This window comes from Lissotriton vulgaris, chromosome 5 (assembly GCF_964263255.1).
Source record: "Lissotriton vulgaris chromosome 5, aLisVul1.2, whole genome shotgun sequence".
In the NCBI taxonomy this organism is placed as follows: Eukaryota; Metazoa; Chordata; class Amphibia; order Caudata; family Salamandridae; genus Lissotriton; species Lissotriton vulgaris.
In genome coordinates, this window is record NC_141693.1 from 1,846,018,425 (window position 1) to 1,846,040,273 (window position 21,849).

General features: G+C 44.2%; 1 protein-coding gene across 5 annotated transcripts in view; it reads left to right on the forward strand.

Annotated features, from left to right (window-relative positions):
• MLLT6 (MLLT6, PHD finger containing) overlaps positions 1-21,849 on the forward strand; it is a 733,108-nt gene that overhangs the window by 155,568 nt on the left and 555,691 nt on the right. The window lies entirely within an intron of this gene.

The window sequence follows — 21,849 nt, forward strand, 5'->3', positions numbered from 1 at the left end:
ATTCATAGGCAGCTTGGGGATATGCAAAGACGTGGGCAGGTAGTGAGACGGAAAGAGTATTTGGGCAGAGAAGTGCAATGTTACTGCAGCATATAAAGCTCTCGACACTCGTATTTTGCCTTTTTCCAAGCGTTTATGGGAAACATCATTTACTAGGAAGGCATCACGACGCATAACGTTTACCACGGTACACTTACCACGCAAACGTTTTTTCAACTCGGGTGCCTTCCACGACCGTCTTTACCACGTTCTGCGTGGGTTGGGGGAAGACGTGGTATTCCTTCCAGTCGTTCTGCGTGGGGTTGGGGGGTTTGGGGGGGGGGGGATTTGGGGGGCTGGGGGGGTCTCCCCCCCAAAAATAACAAGCAGGTTACTTTAAAAAAAACGAACATAATTTTAGAAGAAAAAGGAAAGAGCCTCCCCCAAAGACGTGCCGTGTACGTCAAAAAAGCAGTCCTTTTTTTATTTTGGTATACGTGTTTTGACGCTTGTTTCCATGGAGGATGGAAGTAAGGGCTCGTAGAGAAAGACGTGCAGGTAAGACGTTTCTACGCGTAGTAAAATCCTACGTTGTAAATACCAGCGTGGTAAAGCCACTTGCGATGTAAAATTCGCGTGGTAAAGCCATGCGTGGTAATTGAAATCGTGGTATAATCATATATTCAGCGTTTATTACGAGAACTTCCTTCCATTTACATTGTCATGTTGTTCTTTTATCAACATTTGTGAAAGTGAAATGTTTTGTATTGTTCTAAAAATGTTCATAGTGTGTTTTATGTGCGGATGGATGAGCAAAGGACTATACAGCTCTTAATTTGTGGGTGTCAGCTCAGCCTATGCATATTGTTTTCTGAAGCGCATTGCTAGCTAGGTAAATAGTTGTGATATGCTTTTGTGTGTCTGAAAGGTATTTAGGGTTTTCCGTTTTCATTTAAAACTGATTATAACCCATAAAACAACACCAATGGTAAAGTTTGTTTTTCTGTAGAACTGGAAACCGGATTCTGCTGCACGTTTACTGCTTTGGTGCCCTCTGATGCACATTATAAATGCAGCCCCTTCCTCTTAGCTCTCTTCTGTGATGATTGCTCCCATTATGAACCGCTTGGGCCATGCTAAGGCTCTTAATATGCCATTGTGGTAATCTGCAAGGTCCCAGGGTCATAGGACCTATTTCCATTCTGGGTTGGGTGCATGGCTCAAATCATATGGCTTCAACTGTTGAGCATGTTGCTGTGTAGTGGTCAGCAGGTTCACATCCAAGCTGTCTGCAGTGTCTCATTCCAAGGCAAGGAGCTCCTCCATGATTTCATCTCCATCATTGAAAGCAGTACATAACCTTGCTTTCTATCAGTTCAGGTATCAAGAATGTGGCAACAAAATCACTGTGCATATAGATGCCTCCGGAATCCATGTCCTCCCTTAAAAACCTATACCCAACACTCCAGTTCTTAGGTTTCCATTATGATGGACCTTAAACAACATCCCAAAGACCCAGACCAACAGGGACAAATAAACTGCATTCCTGTTGTGAACTGCACATGCAAATAATCCAAGTCAACTGGCAATGTTATATGGCTGCTAGGGTCATTCTCGACATTGCTAAGTTAGCATGAGCTCTGCTGCCATGATGCTGCTTTTTCGCACGTTACTACATGGCTTTATTTTCCAAGACTCTTTTTGTGCATTTCACATGAGAACTATCTGCTTTCTGCATTCTCTGTTTATTCCTGGAGTTTAGTCTGAACACAATGCGCAAGGTCGATAAACATGACCCTAGTTATTCTATTCTGGTCAGCCCCTAGCACCTAGACAAAACATGCTAAACACAGCTGCACTGCTGGAAAACTCCTGCTTTGATATTACGGGGACGCATGTTGTTCACACACACTTGGAGAGAGACCTTTCCTTGGAGAAGAGCTATGCTGTTCCTACGATGTAAACCTACCATCTAGACTGTAAGGTATGGGGTCTGCTGACGAATCCCAGAGATCTTCCTCTGTATAATAAACTTCAACTTACCAATGGGGTGGTGGTTAGGCCTTATAGTCCTTTTTCCACTGTCTGTATATAATGACATCCCCATTTATATTCTATGGTATTGTAACAATGCTATCTGTTTTAGGTTTACGCATTTTATAGCTCGTATTCTGCATTATAGAGCACGATAGTTAAAAGAAACATTTTTAACTATACAGTGACTCTGACGAACTTTATTGTGGACAAGTATGAGTGTGCCAGTGAAAGGGTATGTCTTGCTACCCGCAATTCCTGAGAGATTCAGGAGTGTTGAGTTCCGGCGTTGTCTAATCATTTGTAGCTTTGTGATTATGTAGGAGAACTAAAGAGACACTATAACTAGTCGGTTTTGGGATATTGGGCACTAAGGTGGTAGGAAGGTACAACCCCTAAATACAGAGGTCCTGTTTTCCTGCGTATAGTTCTGTGTATGTGCAGAATCCCTGCAACATGGCGCCGCCAACGTTTGGTCTGGTTCTTATCTGCAAGACTCCTGAGTAGTGCTTGAGCTTGTCCACAATCGCCTCACTTCTATTTCCGGAGACAGTTGTGATGGTGATTACGGATCGTGCTTGCATTGCAGTACGCAGCAGTGCTCGTGCAGTGTGAGCCCTTTTGTATGGGGTTTTGAAAGCTGACCACATGCTTGTGCGTGTGATCAGGCTTTCGCCATCAGGCATTGGCTTTCACATGTTTTTTTTTAAAAAGGCAAAAGATTGGGCAAAGGCGGGCACATGTCCCGCCTTTGCAGCGCCCATTCCTGACGGTGGCTAGCACGCGCAGCAGCGTGCGTTCACCTCGCTGCCGCCCTCCCTCCCCCCGCTCCTCTGTGGTGCACGTGCATCACTGGTTGTAAATTGCATTAGCTGTCCTCTCGACTCTCCGTTAATGAGGTGCCACGGCCCCTCTCTATCGATCCATTTGGCGATCACTAGATCACCGCTGCTTGTATCCACCAGGAAGAACTGCTTCTTGTCCTTGGACACCACTCGGGGTCCACGGGCTTTCAAACGATCCATGCTGATCCCCAAATCCTTGGAGCTGTTTCCGATAGCGGCCCCTTGCTCGAGCTTCTCAGGGACTGAGTATCTGATCTGACCCAGAACAGAATCCCAGAGAAAGAAAAGCAGAAAGCACCGCAGCCCCCACAGTTGCCGGAGCCTCTCTTTTGCTTCTGTCATTGTAATCGACAGTAAATACCCGTCAGCTACGGTGTTACTCCAACCACCTCATTCAGCCAGTACCCCGCTGATTATCAAATGCAATTCATTCGTATCACGCTGCTTTTTTTTTTTTATAGGGGCTTTGGGTATGGGCAAGCGCAGTTGCTACTCTTGCCTTCCCAGAAAATGAGAGCGTTCAGTTAGCGCCCACTGTGAAGCGAGCAGCCTCTTGACGCTATGCACTTATTGGCTGTCCTTGAGGTTCCAGGAGGGATAAGCCTCACACTGCAGGTTTCGGTTTGGCACTGTGTCATAATGTTGTGATAAGTAATGCTTTGCTGGGATGCAGACTTTCCAACTGCAGCATTGCACTGTGTTGTATCGTTTCTATAGCATGCCATACCTCTTGTCGGGCCCCTGAAGAGCCTTGCAGAAGAGGGATTGGGGTTCTATTTCTGAGGTGCCCGGATAAGAGAGAGGCCATGGTAGCCATGCCATCAAGACTTGATGGTGACGCAGATGGGATGCCCAGGGAATGCTCCAAGTTTGACGCAGTGGAGTTTGATCACGTTTTACGCATTTATGCTGGAAAGCAAAGGCGTGTGAGTTTAGCAGCACAAGTTGTATATTTCACCCAGTCAGAGCTGTACCCTTAGAGCAGTGGTCTTCAAACGTTAATGTTGCGCCGCCCCTGCCCCCCCCATGGAAAAAATAATTATCGGGGCCCCCCTCAGAATTTTTCACAATTATTCTATTAAATTGGTTATGTTTATGTATTTTAGACTTATCTAAACATTGCAGTTAAGCATCCAAAGTGTGATTATTGGAAATGAGGGTGGGGTTCTAAAGAATATTTGGAGTCCCTTCCCTTTTAACACCTTCTCCCAGATAGGATATAAATGACACAGATGTTAGTGTCTGGGGGAGAATGTTTGCTTTGTCAGCATTCCGTCCAACATTTGTTTGCTGTAACACAGACGTTAGTGATGGCAATTTCAGCGCGGCTTACTGCTGCAAATTTTTTATGCTTAAAACAGAGCACTGTTATCAGCTAACTGGCTTCTTTAGGACAGAGCACTATTTTCTTTAATGAGTTTCTTGTACTTTAACCAGTCTATCTGCACCAAATTGACTATTAAACATAACCTGCTCCGCAACATGTACAAATACACCAGATGTATTGATTGTGGAAATTATGTACTATAAGCAACCATAAGTTAAAATACTGTGTTGAATACAGCTATAGAATTCACACTGTTGTATTAATGTATATTGATGTCCAGTGACGCACACCATATAATGTCATTACAAACTACAGAAAAAAATTACACAACTGCTCATGTATTTTCTTATTAAATGCCAATAAAAACAGATTTAAAAAAAAAAAAGAGTTTCTTCTACTGCAGGCATGCCATGATTTCCTGCAACATTCAGCGCGCCATGTACCCTTTCACTTTCCAAGCATCACTGGAAAATGGTGGCCGCTTCTTTGAAGTGAAATAGGTCTCGCATTTACAAGAGTTTGAGCTATTGGCATTGTAAATGACAATGCATTTTATTTATGTGTTAATGATCAAAACAGATAAATAAAAGGCATTGTCATTTACAATGCCAAAAGCGTAAACTCTCATAAATGCGAGACCTATTGCATTGCAAATGCTTTTTTTTATTGGTTTTTCAAGCTTTGTAGTTTTAGCCTGCATGTAATTGCATATTTTATCACCTGTGTTGTGTTTTAAATTTGTGGTTTTCCCTGCCCATGATTGCCCCCATTTACTTGCCCAGCCCCCACCCCCAGGCCAGCAGACCATTGGCTATTCAGCTACCAGGCAAGTGTGAGCCCTCCTCTCACACCTGCCCAGGCCCCTAAAGGCCTGGCTGGGTTCACCCCAAATCATTCTCCTCCATCATGTTAGTTGCAGCCTACCTGTGCCCCATATTGCAGTGAGCAGAGTCCAGGAAGTGGTAAGGAGACAGACTACTGCTGTCCACCTCTGTAGTTTGTCCCTCTCATTCCTTGGTGACAATTCTGTTTTCTTTCCAAATTTCTCCTTTGCTCTGTGCTAAGACCTGTATGTTAAAACAGTGCACTCCCAGCCACCATTTTGTGTTCACAAGCCAGTGAAACCATCCCCCTGCCCCCCCCCCTCCCAGCAACAGGGATTTTTTTCTACATCAGAGGGTGCTTCTGTGAGCTGTTTAAACTGTGTTTTACTAGGGCCAGCAGGGGGAGTAAAGTTTTATTCAAACAGTATTGTTAGATTTCAAGCTAGTGAGGCCCTTACTTGCTGAAGTCCAAAGTGTGGATTGAGCCTGTCTATCTCCTAGGAAATTCTGAACAGGAGAAGCAGCTTCCAACTCCCTGGCCAGCAAACCTTGTCTGAGGTCCCTGGGACCTTATATGGTCTGCTAGTGGTTGGTACATGTCTACACTGAATGGTGGTTGTATCTGGGGTTTCTATTGGATTGGGGTTAATGTCCTCATTGGTTGGGCATTTGAGGGTTCTGATTGGTTTCTGGGCCTGTGATTCAATCATTGTAGGTTTGGGACTAGGGCTAGGGTTAGGATTTCTATTGGAAGTAGGGAGTAGGGCTTCCTATGTTATTGGTTGTTGGGAGTAGGGTGAGAATAGGGCTAGGGTTAGACCTTTAATTGGCTTCTGGTGCGATTGGTTGCTGGACTAGGTGTGGGACTGAGAGTAGGGTTAGGCTTTCTATTGGAAGTAGGGACTAGGGCTACCTGTGCCATTGGTTGCATGGACTTGTTTTGGGACTACTGGTAGGGCGAGGGCCTTAATTGGACATAGAGATCAGGGTTTTTGAACTGATTGGGTGCTTGGACTAGGGCTAAGATTGGCTGTAAGGTCATGGTCTCCTATTGGTTCCTAGATTTTAGGGCTAGTGTTGTGATTGGATAGTGTTAGGGCTACGGTTCCAATTGGCTGAAGGGGTCACCTGATTACTAGTGCTATAAAAAAAGGTCAGGCTTAGGGCGTCTCAGCCCGGGCGTCGAGGCTAAGGGCACAGAGGACAAGGGCAGTTTCCTGTTTGAGCCTGTAAAGGGCAGGGAGGACAAGGCCAGTTTCCTGTTTGAGCCTGTTCGAGGCTGGTCGGGACTAGGGCCAGAAATGCTGCCCTTTTTATCATTTAGCAATACCCAGCCCACGCCATCCACATCCACAAACAGAGCAACACACTCACTCCAAATGTACACCACGCACAACACAGTGCACAGATTAATAAACCAGCATGCACTACAAACCCAACCAAACCACATCTACACACCCTACTATTCCAACTACCACACATATCCACCATCACCTACAAAGAGTACACAACTCTATCCTATACCACTACCCAATACACTCATCACTAACACAACACCAATCAACACCATACATAACTACATCCCATTCAGACACACTCTCCCTGCTGTAATTACACCTAACAGACCTTTCATCAGTTGTCCAACAAACACCCTCCTCTCCCTTCTACCATAATAACACTAACGCACAACACACACACTGCACACCACCCTACTTTGTAACTCTTGCAACACATATACTTTCAATGTAATTATGGATCTACATATTTATCACTTTCTTCTAATTTAGCATTTCCAATGCACTACCCTATTTCTCAGCCTATACTTCGCTCAATATATCTTCTAGCCCAACCTTCTGACTCATGTCATCTATCAATATTGATGTGTTTTATCTAGGAACCCGATCAATATTGTGACCTCATGCCCCTATACGGCTATAATCAATACATATCCCTATAATGGCATAATAATCAGAGCCATATTTCAGTAACTCGCCTCTGCAGTCCATGACACAGCAGAAGCCACTTCCTTAGATTCCTAGAGAGCACACCGAGTTCTTTCGACATACCAAACCCCCAGCAACCTGGGAAAGCCCCGCTTGCTTTGTTTTGATTAGTAATAGAACTCCTGCGAGCACTGTAAGAACGACCAGTTCTTAGTGACCTCTTTATTGACGTCTTATGTCCAAAAACTTATGTCAAACTCGGCACCTTTCAGGTATAAATATACCAACTTTGCCTTAAGCAAACACGCGGTGGTGGTGAATACTGGAGCAGAACAGCTGTCCCCTTGCAGAGAGCCCAGCAGATGCGAGAAGCCCACGGACGCTGCCCCTCCTCTTTGACGCGCTGAGAAAGACGCTGTCTTTTCTCCTGCCGAGAAAATCCAGCTCTGGCCTTTCCAGCCTACCCTTGCGGGTGACTGGGATATCGGGTCCTGAGAGGGGATACCAGAACCTCCTACATTCTATTCCAGAGGTACGGTGCTGACTAAACCCTTAGAGAGAATTCCTGAATCAAACTCTTGGCAAACCCAACTTAACTTAAACTGCTACTTACTTACTCCCTCCCACGTATTAGGCTTTGGTCAGGTACACCGGGGTAGGCGTAGTTAGAAGCACCAGTTGAGGTCGTTAGCCAATGTATATTGAATGTATATATTTTATTCATTTTAACTATCTTATGGCTAAGAAACCATATCAATGCTTTTACAGTATTATTTCGTAATACTCCTTTTACTGTACGTACTTTTCATAATAACAAGTCTTGCAATTGTGGCAATTCATTTCTCTTGCATGAGAAAGAAGACTGCTCAATAAATAATATCTTTTATTGAAAACACCCGTCTCTCTATTCTCTGCACCCTGGTGAAATTAAATCTGCACAACTGACTGAGTGAAATAGCTGTCTATTGTTTCACACGACTCTAGAGATTGACTCTTATTCTGGGGAGCAAAGTTGTCATGTTTATGCGGTTGTCGGAAGCTGAATCCATTCTTGTCTGAGCCAGGGAAGCTGATCACTTCCTATTCAGTCAAGAAAGTTTCCAGTGACCTCTGAGCTAGCTGGCGCAAACCTAAATTAAGTCTAACATAGTCAGTAGAGACCTAGAAGACCGCAGTCCTACGTCTACACTGCTGTTTATGTTATTCCAATGCGCAGGGCCTATAGGGAAAATAGGAACTACACTACATGGCGCCCAATGTTTGGTAAGGCGATAAAACTAACGCAAGACGTTAAGAGTAACTCAGTCGTGCTTTTTCACACAGACCCTTTCTCCCGTAAATACTCCAATAGACGTCTGGAGTGGGTGAAAGGCTAAAATCCGCCAGGACTTAGTAGGAAGAGATTCCTATGTAGAGTTTCTGGTTTAGTCAACGTTGAAGGATACAGTGCTCCAAAATATTGTGCACCTAATCTTTGTTTCATTGAAAACCTGATCTGCAGCAAAAAACCTCTCTGACAGTAAAATGCCAGATAGTGATGAGGAAAGGGATGCAGCTAGATTAGCAGCCCAACAAAGAGAGGATGACACAAGTCTCCTACATAACGACCCGAATGCTATCCTCATTCCGGCAAACATAAGAAAAACTATAACGTTAAAACTTATAGAAAACGGACTGACATCAAGAGGTGGTACAGTCATTTTCGTGATAGAGGCACACGAATATCGGCAGACAGAGGTATTCTATTCTTGGATAAACTTTCCAGCGGCAAACGTTACAACACACGAGTTCCACTATTACAAAATAGAGGAACCACCGGAAGAGTACGCTCCTTTCGAGGGGATTGAAATCCCATTAAAATACCAAGAGCACCTGCTCTGGTTTAAAGGCGCCCTAAAACATAATGATCACATCACCAGGCTCGGTCCACTAGGTAGACCAGGAGCAACGTGGCCGGTTCTAGCCAGCTACACACCACATCCAGACATTGAAAAAATGTCAAGAGAAGAACTTTTAGCACAGCTAAAATTATTAATTAAAATACACAGACAGTTAGTCCAATATGTAATGCGGACTGCAACAGTCCAAACAGCTGTTAATATTCCACAACTAACCCCTCATCAGGGGAACACAAATAATGGCCTTGGAAGTCCCGGCCCTGGTACACACAGACCAAAACGGGTTCATGCCGGCGAGGAGCACTTCTCGTAACCTGCGTCGCCTCTTCCGGGTTCAGGAAGCGGCCACACTACACTGGCCGAGATCGGGGTGCCTCGTCTTGGACCTAGAGAAGGCCTTTGACTCGGTGGAGTGGCCGTTCTTAGGAGCAGTGCTGGACAAATTTGGCGTAGGGGATGCCTTTGCGGAAATGGTCGGGCTACTTTACCAGAGGCCTAGCGTCCGAGTGCGGACAGGCAGGCTGCTGTCGGAGACGGTGCGGGTACGCAGAGGCACCAGACAAGGTTGCCCCCTGTCACCCCTCCTTTTCTCTCTGGCCATCGAGCCCCTGGCAGCTCTACTGCGGGACAAGGGAGCGGAATGGGGGATCCCGCTGGCTGATGGGATACACACGGTCTCGCTCTACGCGGACGACCTACTGCTCTATGTGCGAGACCTCACCGCAATGCCCGCCACGCTGTCGGACATTTTCCGGACCTTCGAGGAAGTGTCGGGCCTCAGGGTCAATTGGACCAATTCCGGGGTATACGCATTCAGCCCGGACCTGGAGGAGTGCGACGTGCACCTTGGAGGCGCTCGGCTTGCCTGGTACCCGACTACGTTCAAGTACCTCGGGCTACACATCTATAGAGACCCGCAGAACATACTGGAGGGCAATCTAGTGCGCGCTATCTCATCGTTGCGGGCCCAGATGACCTTCTGGAAGACCTTGCCATTGAACGTGCCCAGCCGGATTGCACTGTCTAAAATGATAGCGCTACCCAGGCTACTCTACCACTTTGCGAATATCCCACTGTATGTCCCCATGAGGATCTTCCGCGAACTGGAATCGATGCTCCGCGGCTTAATCTGGAACACGGGGCGCTCACGAGTGGCCCTGGCGAAGTTGTACTCCCCGACAGCGGAGGGAGGGCTGGCAGTCCCCAACATGGAGCTGTACTACCTGGCTGCGCAACTGCAATGGGTGACGTATTGGCTCAGCGACTCACACCTCGAAGACACCGCCAACGCAGATTACCAGTGGACACACCCACAGGTGTGCGCCCTGTTTCATCCGCTGACCAAGGGACCCCGCCCTCTGCCCCTGCACATGGCCGTAGCCCGTAAATGCTTCATCCGTAGCCTGAAGCTGACACAGACTGTCAGGCCGTATGCCCCTGCCCTCCCCCTGGTGGGCACCCCCCGGAGGAGTGGGATGGTGACACCACGCAACATGGAGCTCTGGACTACTGCCGGAGTGGAGACAATGGGCGACCTGTACGCGGACGGGGCCCTGCTTCCCTTTGCGGAGCTATCGGAGGGCACGGGTCTGCCGGCAGGGCAATTCCTGCTCCATGCGTCAGTGGTAAGGGCGTATACGGAATCCTGGGGGGATATCCAGGAGGAGCCACCGATCCATCACCTAATTCAGTACCTGCATGTTATGGGCAGAGGCTCACACATTATACACTGGCTGGCGCAGGCACTACTCATACACACTCAGAGGCCCACACAGCCGATCAGGGACAAATGGGCAGCCCACCGTGGGAGGGATTGGACGGATAAGGAATGGAACCTGGTCCTGGCCAGCCCTGTGAACATCCCACGCAACTCCCGTTTCCGAACCATTCAGTTGTATATACTGCACAAGGCGTACTTATCACCAGATAGAATAAACAAATACTTCGCGACCGACACTGCCGCCTGTCCCAGATGCGACCTGCTAGGTGCGGACATCCTGCACATGCTCTGGAACTGCCCATCTCTGTCCACATACTGGGGGGAGGTGACGTCACTCCTGACACACAGCACAGGCCCGGGGCTACCTGACACATGGGAGGCATGCGTTCTTGGGTTATACAAAAGGACTAAACAAAATAAAACGCAAGCCCGGTTCTGGGATCTGGGCCTCATCACGGCCAAGCGACTGCTCACTAGGCACTGGAAGAGAAGGGAACCACCAACCCCCGCACACTGGTATGCATCCTTTACTAATTGGGCCAGAGCAGAGGGCATGGCGCTGCGCGGGGAGGAGATAGTGGGTTTGAGGCAGTTCCCGATCGCGCACCTCTGGGATGACATCCTGGGGTCCCTACAGGAGGAGGGCGAGGCCAGGGGGCTCACGCAGAGACAGCTGAGACGGGCGGGCGCCCCAGGGGTGACGGCACCATAGGCAGGGCCGCGCAACGCACCCCCCCAGAGAGTAACACCGGCCCTTAGACGCGCAGGTCACGGACACAGCCAGCCACCCACACGAGGGCTCTCTAACGTACACTGACCCGACTCTTGCCCTCAGCACCACACCCCTGACACCGCCCCCACGAGTACACTCCCCCCCCCTCTTTTTTACCCCTTCCATACTCCCACGTTTACGGTTTTGGACTCCTGTTCTTCCCAGCTGCAACTATACCCACTATCACACAACGATAGAAGGATGCCACTAGCCGAGCACTCGGCAGCGAGCCCTGGCGCGGGCAGCGTCCGCCGCAACTACAACTAGGGCATTTCATCTGTCTGACGCACACACCGCACACTGAGCCGACAGTCGGTGAGGCACTACCGCTCACCAAGTCTATCCCCCACCAGCTCTACAGCTATCTGCACATGCACACCATTGACCCCCCGCTTCACTAACACACTCTCAGTGCACATTGCACCGTTCAAGGGTCATTGGTGCTATGCATGCCGAAGGGACACGGCGCAGCGCTGCCACAACAGAAACACTGGGACACGCCGATGCGAACTGCTTTGTTTTTGTTTGCAGAGTTAAAGGTTTGTTTATAGTAAAAATGTAAAATGAGACGTCACTTATAGAGATGATTGTGTGCTGAACAAGACTGATATGAATGAAATACCCGTGGTTTAGCACACCAGAAGGCGAGTAAAATACTGCAGAACGCCTTCCCCTGTAAACCTTTGCCCCAACGATCCACCGACTTGTTGCAGCCGGCCCACAGGGTTGTAGGCTTTGCTATATGTACTGCACTTTTGAACAATAATAAACGTCTTCAAAAAAAAAAAAAAAAAAAATCAGGGGAACACAAATAAAATCACACCACAGAACATACAATCATGTCTTGGGAAAACTCCCGCAAAACGGGCACAAATTCCTTTCTTGTTAGCACAGAAAATTACTCAAATAGAGGCAGTATTCCCGAATACTACCCCTATTGAGAAACACATAATTCTGACTACCTGCCTTCCAATGGGGGTCGCACCACATGTGGAGGACTGTGACACTTGGGGTACAGTCTTTGCTTCCATTTACACAAAAACATGTGCCGCCGTCCATGGCGGTAATACCAGATGTGCTAAAGCAAATTCAGAATGAATACGGTCCAGAACTTGCTTTAACTCTTGGTATGAAATTACTGAAAGACTTCAAGCAGGTCTCGGCTATATTACTAGCCAACATAAAAGGAGAAGCATCATCTGTGGCGATCCGCCAGAAATTGAAAGAAACAGATATAACAGATCAACCAATTGAACTTGCCAGAATCATAGAAAAATGCTATGAAGAATTAGGTAGAGATAGTTTGGGTGGAAAACCAGTAAAACCCCAACTACTTGAAAATCCTGAAAAAATATTTATTAAAAATAATCTAAACACTCCTAAAAAGAGCTGGGATGGAAACAAACAATCCACTCCCAAAGAAAAAGTTTTCCAGTCCAGAGGAAGGTCTCCTCGACGGAGAGAAAGAACTCCGAATCGAGAACACCAGTCTCCCCAGAGGGAGCACTCTGAAAAAAGATACAACCTTAGAAATAGGGATAATTTGAAAAAGCCTGATAGATATCAAAGTATTGATACACGTCCCTCTCGATCTTTTTCGCAGAAATCGGAAAGAAGAGGACTGTCAGAACCAAGGGAAGAGCACACCAAGTCCAAAGACAAGGAACCTGCTCAAAGTAAAAAATTACAATTTCCATGAAAGAAGGTAGCTAGTATTAGAGTAATCGAACATGCCGAGAATACTGAGGACACAGCTGAAAAACAGAGAGTGGGCACAGACAATGCTAGACAGCGCAGCAGAAATCAGCATAGCTCGCAAGATCCTTATGAGTCATCTGGAGACAGTGGACACGAATGAATACATTCAAGTAGAAACTGCAGACACCAGAGTTAGCGAACCTCATAAGATATACGAAATAACACTGCGTATTGAGGGAGATAAGACTAGGAAAATAAGGGGTCTATTTTGGGATAACCTCTCAAAAGGCTATGACATCCTGTTAGCCGAGAAAGATTGGCCCCCAGAGTTTGTCAGGGAGTGCCCTCATGGCAAAGAAATGATTATGCCTGCCTTCTCAAATCATATTCCAATTCACACTAAATATATATATGCAAGGAAATGGGCAGTAGCTCAAGCACCTGCACTATATAAGAATCATGTAGGATGGGACGAGGACTCTCCTCCTCACAAAATCCAGTTAAAATGTCAACCAACTGCACAAAGGCAGTACCCAATTAAGCAAGAAGCTAAAAAACAGGTCAGGGCGATTTTAGATCAACTTGAATACCAAGGGGTGATTGAAACATGCACCTCTCAAATGAACAATCCTTTGTTTCCTGTCTCCAAACCAGACAATTCGTATCGTCTAGTCTTGGACTACAGACACCTTAACTCATGTTGCAAAACATTTCCGGTACAAAATTCGCACAGTGCTGCACTAATGAATAACATAGTTCGCAAAAAATACAAAACAACATTAGACATATCTAATGGATTCTTTTGTCAAAATATTGCACCAGAAAGCAGGTATTTGACCGCGTTCTCAATAATGGGGTCACAGAAAATTTCTGTAGGCTCCCACAGGGATTCAAGAACAGCCCAGGACTATTCTCAGCCAGAGTAACAGAGTTACTACAAATGTATGATGATGAGGCATTATCTTATGTCAATGACATCTATCTCACAGACGACGACTTGGATACTCACTTGAAAAGAGTGAACACCATAATACTTGGATTCGCAGCAGAGGGTTACAAATTCAACTTTAAAAAGTCACGAATTGCCCATCTAACAGTCTTATTTTTAGGATACGAATTATCAAGTGAAGGAAAAAGCCTAGCGGACAACTTCTTAGAGAAGTGCGCTGTAATCCAAGCACCAAAAACGCTGAAGAACTTACAATCGATTCTAGGCTTCCTGAATTTCGGAAGAACTTACATTCTAAACTATGCAGAGAGGATTAAACCTCTTTACGAATTAATAAAACCTGATTTTAAACCAATCAACTGGACTCAAAAACACACAGAAATTTTGAGATCACTGCAAACAGACATGTTAGCTAAAACAAGATTAGAAACACGTGACAATACACGCAACCTTGTAATCCAGATCATCCCAGGAAGACACGGATTCACGTACCTGACCTCTGATGAGGGAGAAACGGTACCAATAGCTTACAAATCACATTTGTACACACAAGCAGAAAAAACATTCAGTCTCACAAAAAATACTGTAAAGGCAGTTCAAACTGCTATAGCAAGAGAACGAGCACTAGCGCAAGGCAAAAGAATCACTGTTTTCACAGCAGAATCAGCCTTCGAGGCACTATTCAGCCCAGTAAATCTAAAAACAGTGGCACTAGATCCAAAATGGATACAGTGGGAAAATTCTCTTGCTGCAGAAGACGTGACATACTATTTTGTCCCGAACATGAAAAAAACGAATGATTTAAAATATGAAAAAGAATATCCTCTGCCAATCGAAATTCTGCCCCTAGAACAGTACTCTTGTATAATATATACAGACAGATTTGTACAGCATTACAATGTAGATGATAAATCATACGATGCAGCCTGCGCGATTGTGAAAGGTCGCTGGCTCTGCGGTAAATTGACCGAAAATAACAAAAACTGAATCGCTGAGAAAATGTTCGGCTCAGCGAGCTGAAATCAGATCTTTAAAAATGGCGCTTGAAAATGCCGAACGTGAATTCCCGACACTAATCGTGTGCGATTCGCATTTTTGCGTCAATTCTTACAATAATGAGTTGCAGAACTGGGTTTAAAATGATTACAAAGATGACACAGGTGCCACAATCAAGCATAAAATCAAGTAGTTCTTTTACAGAAAGAACTACAAAAGACTCACGTGATACACACTCTGAGTCATCAACGTGATGGCGTTCACGTTGCAGGGAATTCATTGGCTAATACAGCCACAGCGGAAGCAACTAAACCGGCTTCCGTAGCCACAAAAAAGCGTTCAGAAAAATACATAGACGGGGAAACCATGCTGGTGGTAAAAACGTCTTCAAAAGGCAACTGTGCAGCACTACCTGTGAACTATCCACTCAATTATACATACGTAATTGATGCAAACTCCGTTCCTTTTGCTCAAATCCCTGGAGTGGGGGATAGGGTAATTCCAAACACGAACCGGAGATTCTTATTAATAGCAGACGCACATATGGGTGAAGGTCCGAGACACAAACAGATGACGGAATCTCTGACAGAACTACATCAGAATACTGGTGGCCAGGGATGAGCCTGCAACATTATAAATTTGCAAAGAGCTGTCCAGACTGCGACAGAGACCGCAGAGATTTGCGAGTCTTTATCGGCACATACGCAATTGCCATGCTTCATTCTGACCAGGGTCCTGCTTTTAGCTCTCGAGCTTATAAGGAGGCCATGACCAGCATGGGCATTGGATTGCGGTTCTCTTGTTCCTTCCATCCTGAGGGAAACGGGGTAGTGGAAAGAAAAAACCGAGACATAAAGCAATCTATAACGGCAAAGGTATTAGCTTCGGGTGATGGGTGGGTCCAACATTTAACAAGTGTCCAACGTAGTCTTAACATTTGCCAAGAAATTCTCTAAAAGGTTTCAGCCCGTACGAACTATTGTTCGGAACTAGAATGTATGTTCAGGACTTGGATAGTCATGCTTCAGTAGTGAAAGATAAGAAAAAAGACTTTGACATCAAAGATCGTTTGGCTGTTTTACAGGACTTAAATGAAACAAGAAAAGCCCTGAGCAACATAAAATTAAAGCAACAGCCAACAACCTCTGAAGACACACCACCTGTCCCAGCAAGACCTGTCTGGATTCCAAAGATTGGGGATCTGGTCAGAGAGAAAATAGCGGTGAAGAAGGAATTTGGGCCTTCTTACAGAAAAGCAGTACCTGTCTTAGCAATCAACGGAACAAGATCAGTCGTACTACCGCCCCTTGCTGGTAAAAAGGAAAACAGAGTTGTATCCATCGACCTGGTAAAACCACAATCATGTGGCCTATAAAAAATAGTAGGCCCAGTGGACTCCCAAGAAGTAACAGAATACCCAAATTTGCAAGTATCCAAGAGGTTCAAACTGAAAGACTAATCACATTTGATAAGCCTGCAGTGAATAAAAAAGGTCTATGCAGAAATGTCATGGAATTTGTGCCTCTTGAAACCCAAATTGAAACAGTTCGTCATGAAACACCAGTCTACAATGATGTAGCATCAGAATGTGCTAATGAAAGGCAAATTGAAAAAACAATTGCAACAATTGACAGAACTGCATCTGGCTACTTCATCAATTTCGATAACTTTTCTGAACATCAAAGCGGCCCTGAAGTGACGCCAGAAACAAAGACTTTTAAAGAAAAAGCAACAGAACTCTTTCATCAAATCAAAGAAGCATATCTAAATGCACCATTGATTGAGCATTGGATTGTATCAGGGGTACTTATACTCCTACTATGCCTAATTTTAGTTCTAATTTTAGGAAAATGTATTACAGTACAATGGACACAGCAAGTCAGAACATCAACTTAGTTCTGAAGCCTCACAAATCATCTCACATCGAGAAAAGAGAACTATCATCAGTGAATGTCACAGCCATTCCAATACCCGGCGGGGTAGTGTGGGACAAGACAGACTACGAAATATATGGCCCGGTCGAACTCTTGAAATATCCTCATCAATTTAAGGTTTCATTAAGTGACTTCGTAAAACCAAGTACATTCTCTGATGATTGGGACTTTGAAAGTATAAATAATATGATGTCGGATTTAGTTTTGTCAGCAAAATTTACAGAACAAGATTATTTGCAAGCTTCATCGAATTATGAACAGATGTACTGTTTTACTCATTATGCAGACCACTATATACATAAATGTGCTCAACCTAGAAATGTTTTTAAATATAACCAATGGGAACATTGTGCTACCCCACCTAAAAGCAGTTCAAAAACATTCTATGAGAAATTCCAATACTTCTCAGGGTTTAACACAAGTGATGCAGAAACATTTTATTATAAACTGTTAGATAAAACAGGGAAAAAAAACATGCTGACAAATACTAAATTGATATATTCAGAAGCATTTTATGAAAAAATGATTACATTTGGTTTTGATTTCTGGAAGAATAACATTGAAACAAAAACCATCTGGGGTACAAAAGATTGGCAGGTACAACGCCTAGAAGCATTATTTCGAGCCTGCATGATCCCAGAACAAATAATGTTCTTGAATGACACAATTCAACAAACAACCTGTCTTGGCCTAGCCAAGATTAAAGACCTTAACAAACTGTCTATTCCAAAGCCAATACCTGATAATGCAACCACAGATATTGAGGTAGACGTATCCCAAATTTTAAATGAAAACAGAACACATCCTGATTGGAAAAAGTGGTTAATCTGGCCTACAGACACGAATAACTGTCAAGACAGATTCCTGAACAAAATACAGGGGTTAAAAATGACCAGACCAGACCCTAGATACTCCCAGAGACAACATCCAGGGATAGTAACAACATACAGTGTAGGGAAACTATGCCTTGAATGGCTACAAACATCCACACTGGCACAAATTAAGCAACACTTGTCTTTACTTAAAGATGGTGCTGACTTGCGAGATTTCATAATGGGACCACGCAAACAGCGTCAAAAACGTTTCATAGCGGCCAGTATATATGCTTCTTACAACGAGGCATGGAAAGAGACTCAAATTGAAACAGCAGAGAAAATACGAGAAATTGATCGTATTAATTTGGAAAAATCACTTTCTGTTGTGGACAATGGGTTAATGACTCTGTCCTCCAGAATATATTCACTGAACAGTATTGTATCATCTGCTATAGATATAATAGACCAGGACCTGCTAATGTTACAACATTGCCAGTCCCAATTACGTTCTATTGTACAGCTAGGCTGGACGTTGCAAAACCTCCGTTCAGGCTATGTGCCATGGCGTTTAATCAACACAACGTCATTGTTTTCTATCTTTAATCTTACTGATAAACAAATCAGTTTGGCACAAAAAGGAGCAGACTATACAATCCTGAGCATCGAAAAACTTGGGAGATTACCATTGAAAATGTCAGAAAGACCTGTCATTGAATGGATAATACACGGGATTATCACAATTCCGATAACAACTTTCTAGTTTAAAAATTGCCTTGAGTATATACCAGCAGGCCAGTATGAAAGGTTGGGTAAAGGATACATTAAGTCATCATGGAAATTAGCTACGGGTCGTAAGTAAGATCGTCGACCCCAACCCTTCCTCGACACCTTGAAAAAAGGCCTCGGGCACACCCTCACCTTCGGGCCGCGGTGCACACGAGAGACTGCTTCCCACGCCCCACCTTCGGGCCCGGCAAAGAAGCCTACTAAGCCTTCAGGCAGCTCGGGCTCGAGCCAGCCAATCCCCGGTGCAGATCCTATATCGACACCGAAGAAAAAGCCATCTTCCTCAACCATGCCGACCTTTGGTCCGACACCTAAGCACACGGCGCCGAACATTGGCAGCAGCTCATCGATGCCGAAACCACACTCTGTGCCGACTAAAAACCCGCCTAAAGCTCAAGAACACGATTCGGAAGCGAAAAAACACCCGGAACCGAAGAAAAAGGTTCCGGTAAAGGACATTTCAAAAGGGCACACTTCTTTTTTTTAAGTTTAAAAAGCTTTATTAAAGAAGATAAACAATGTAAAACATCAGTACATGAGAAGAAGGCATCAAAAAGAAATAAGAATTAGAAGAATAGAACAACTGGAAAAAAAACCAAAAGGGGTAAATGAGCTTTACCAAGGGAAAAAGCTTTTTAAGGAGATTTTGTGTAAAGGGAGAAGAAGGAAAGATGGGGGAGAAAGAGAGAGGAGAAGAAAAACAAAAGAAAAGAAGAAGAAGAGAAAAGAAGAGAAGAAAAAGGGAACAGCCTAGAAAGAAAACTCAATACTTAAAGGTAATATAAATACAAATAATTCTATCACAACAGAACAAAACTACAGGTGTAATGTAAACTCTATAAATGTAAAAACGGCAAGGTACAATATAAAATAAGAAGTTGAGAGAAAGACATTATGTGACACCTCTGGAAAGAAAGTCAGTTAATGGCATCCATACCAAATCTCTCTTAATTAATAAAGGAGTCGTGGTGGCAAAGGCACGATCAAGTCTATGATGATGACTTTATAAATTCCACCAAGCATTATAAGATATCTTGGATGTATCCTTCCAGTTGGTGGTTATAATCTGAAAAGAAATTGCTATAAAAAGATCTATAAACGTACGAACATTATAGTGAACATTTCTAATAGGTGAAGAGCCACCCAAGAAAATATGTATAATTTCAAAAGGAAAATCAGTAGCTAAAATGCTATTTAATTGTAACCCAATGCGAGACCAAAAGGGCTTAACTAAAGGACAATAGAAAAACATATGTAAAAAAAATCGCTATTTTCATGAGGGCAAGACCAACATTTTTTAGAATCAAGTAACTTAAATTTATATAAATCAGAAGGAGTAAAAAAAAGTCTGTGTGGTACTAGCAGATCGGGAGACTGTGTGTATTTTGGACCAAATATTATCCCATAACTGCAGGGAAAATTCTTGAGCTAGATCTTGTTCCCAAAGTAATTCAAGTTTTGATTTAGCCCTAGTAATGGCAGGTTGAGAGAGTATTTTATAGATCGTAGTACCTTTGAAAGGGAGAGAAAAATCTGGTGGAGGGGAGGGAGTTGGGGGAGAGGAGGGTAACAAAGTATTTTGGGAAATAATGTCAGTGAGAATATGTTTGAGCAAAGGATATTGAGAAGAATGTGTGTTAGAGAGATGAAAGGTGTCACGAATGTGAGAGAAAGTTGTCAGGGAGTTATCAATAAGTAATTGATTATAAGTCATAATACCTTTATCAATCCATTCCTTCCAAAAAAGCGCCCTATTATTAATTTTAAGAGACTTATTATACCAGATGGGAGTAAGAGAATGAAAGTCAGCTTGTGAGAGAAAAGAGCGAACCAAAGATAGAGCAAGTACTTTAGAGCATTTGAGAGTGGGAGCAAGAAATCGTGTTGGAGGGTGAGATAGACGGGTAGCTGTGAGGAATGAAAAAGGAGCAAGTTGCTCGAGTTCTAGAGAACTCCAGGCGGTTGTGGGGGTAAAGACAGTATCAGCCAAAAAAGACCATATTTGTTTAAGAGTGAAGTTGGGGAAATTCATTCCACCTAAGCTTTTGGGTTGTTGAAGACGAGAGAGAGACAATCGAGCTTTACGATTATTCCATAAACATTTAGTTAGAGTATTAATGGATTTAAAAAAATAAAGCGGTAGAGAAATAGGAAGCATAGAAAGGTAGAAATTAATATTAGTGAAATAACATCATCTTAATAGTTGCAAGTCTCCCCCACCAAGATAAAAAGAGAGGAGACCAACCATCTTTGAGGGAAGAAACTTTTTTAAGCACGTCTTTATGATTTATTTTAATGGTTTCTCTGATGGTATTAGCATATAGAATACCAAGACATTTAATATTATTAGGGTTCCATTCAAAACCAGATCCCTGGAAAAGATAAGAGAGACAAAATGTATTAAGAGGTAAAACTTGGGATTTATCTATGTTCAATTTATAGCCAGAGACTAAAGAGTAATCCTGCAATAAAGAAAAGAGAGAAGGTAAAGAAGTGAGCGGATTAGAGATATAAAGTAAGATGTCATCTGCATAAGCTGTGTATTTGACCTCAACGTTTTTATAGATAAAACCAGTATAAGAGGAAGAACGCTGTATTTTTTCCAAAAACGGTTCTAAAGCAAGAACAAAAAGAAGGGGTGAGAGGGGGCAACCCTGCCTAGTACCCCTACGGAGGGAAAAGTAATCAGACTGTGAACCATTTACCCAAATAGAAGTAGAAGGAGCAGAATAAAGCAATTGAATGTAACGAAGAATTGTGGGACTGAAACCATGCCATCTTTTTTTTTTTTTAACTTTCTTTTTTGTTATGGAATAAAAACAAACAGTCCCCCCCCCCCAAATGCGGCATCATACAAAAACTGTTGCTTACAGAACAATAACCTCATTAAGGCACTGTAGGGACACAGGTATCACTGGTCAAGAAACGGTCATGAGGAATATAATAAAAACCCATATATTACAATCAGGAGATAGTGACAGTGAACATGAGGTAGCAGCCGAGTGCCACCGACAACGCAGATCTAACAGTCCCCATTACCCCCCTCCCCTTCAGGTCCCGACCCCTCAGACGTGAACATTTCTTCACTAGTCCCCTCAGAATCACTCAAGGTCAGACCGGCAGCACACATGATTCTCCATGCCAGTAAGTCTTCCTGCAGTCTCTCATCCCTGCGCGCGTATTGCATATGAGTCTCATCCGCCGGAGACCACTCCCGTACATCCCTCAGCCATGTGGCAATCTCCGGGGCCCTCCGACCCATCCATGTAATGGCCACCCTATGCCGCGCCAGGACTAACATAAGCTGCAATAATTTGTAGGGAAGGTTC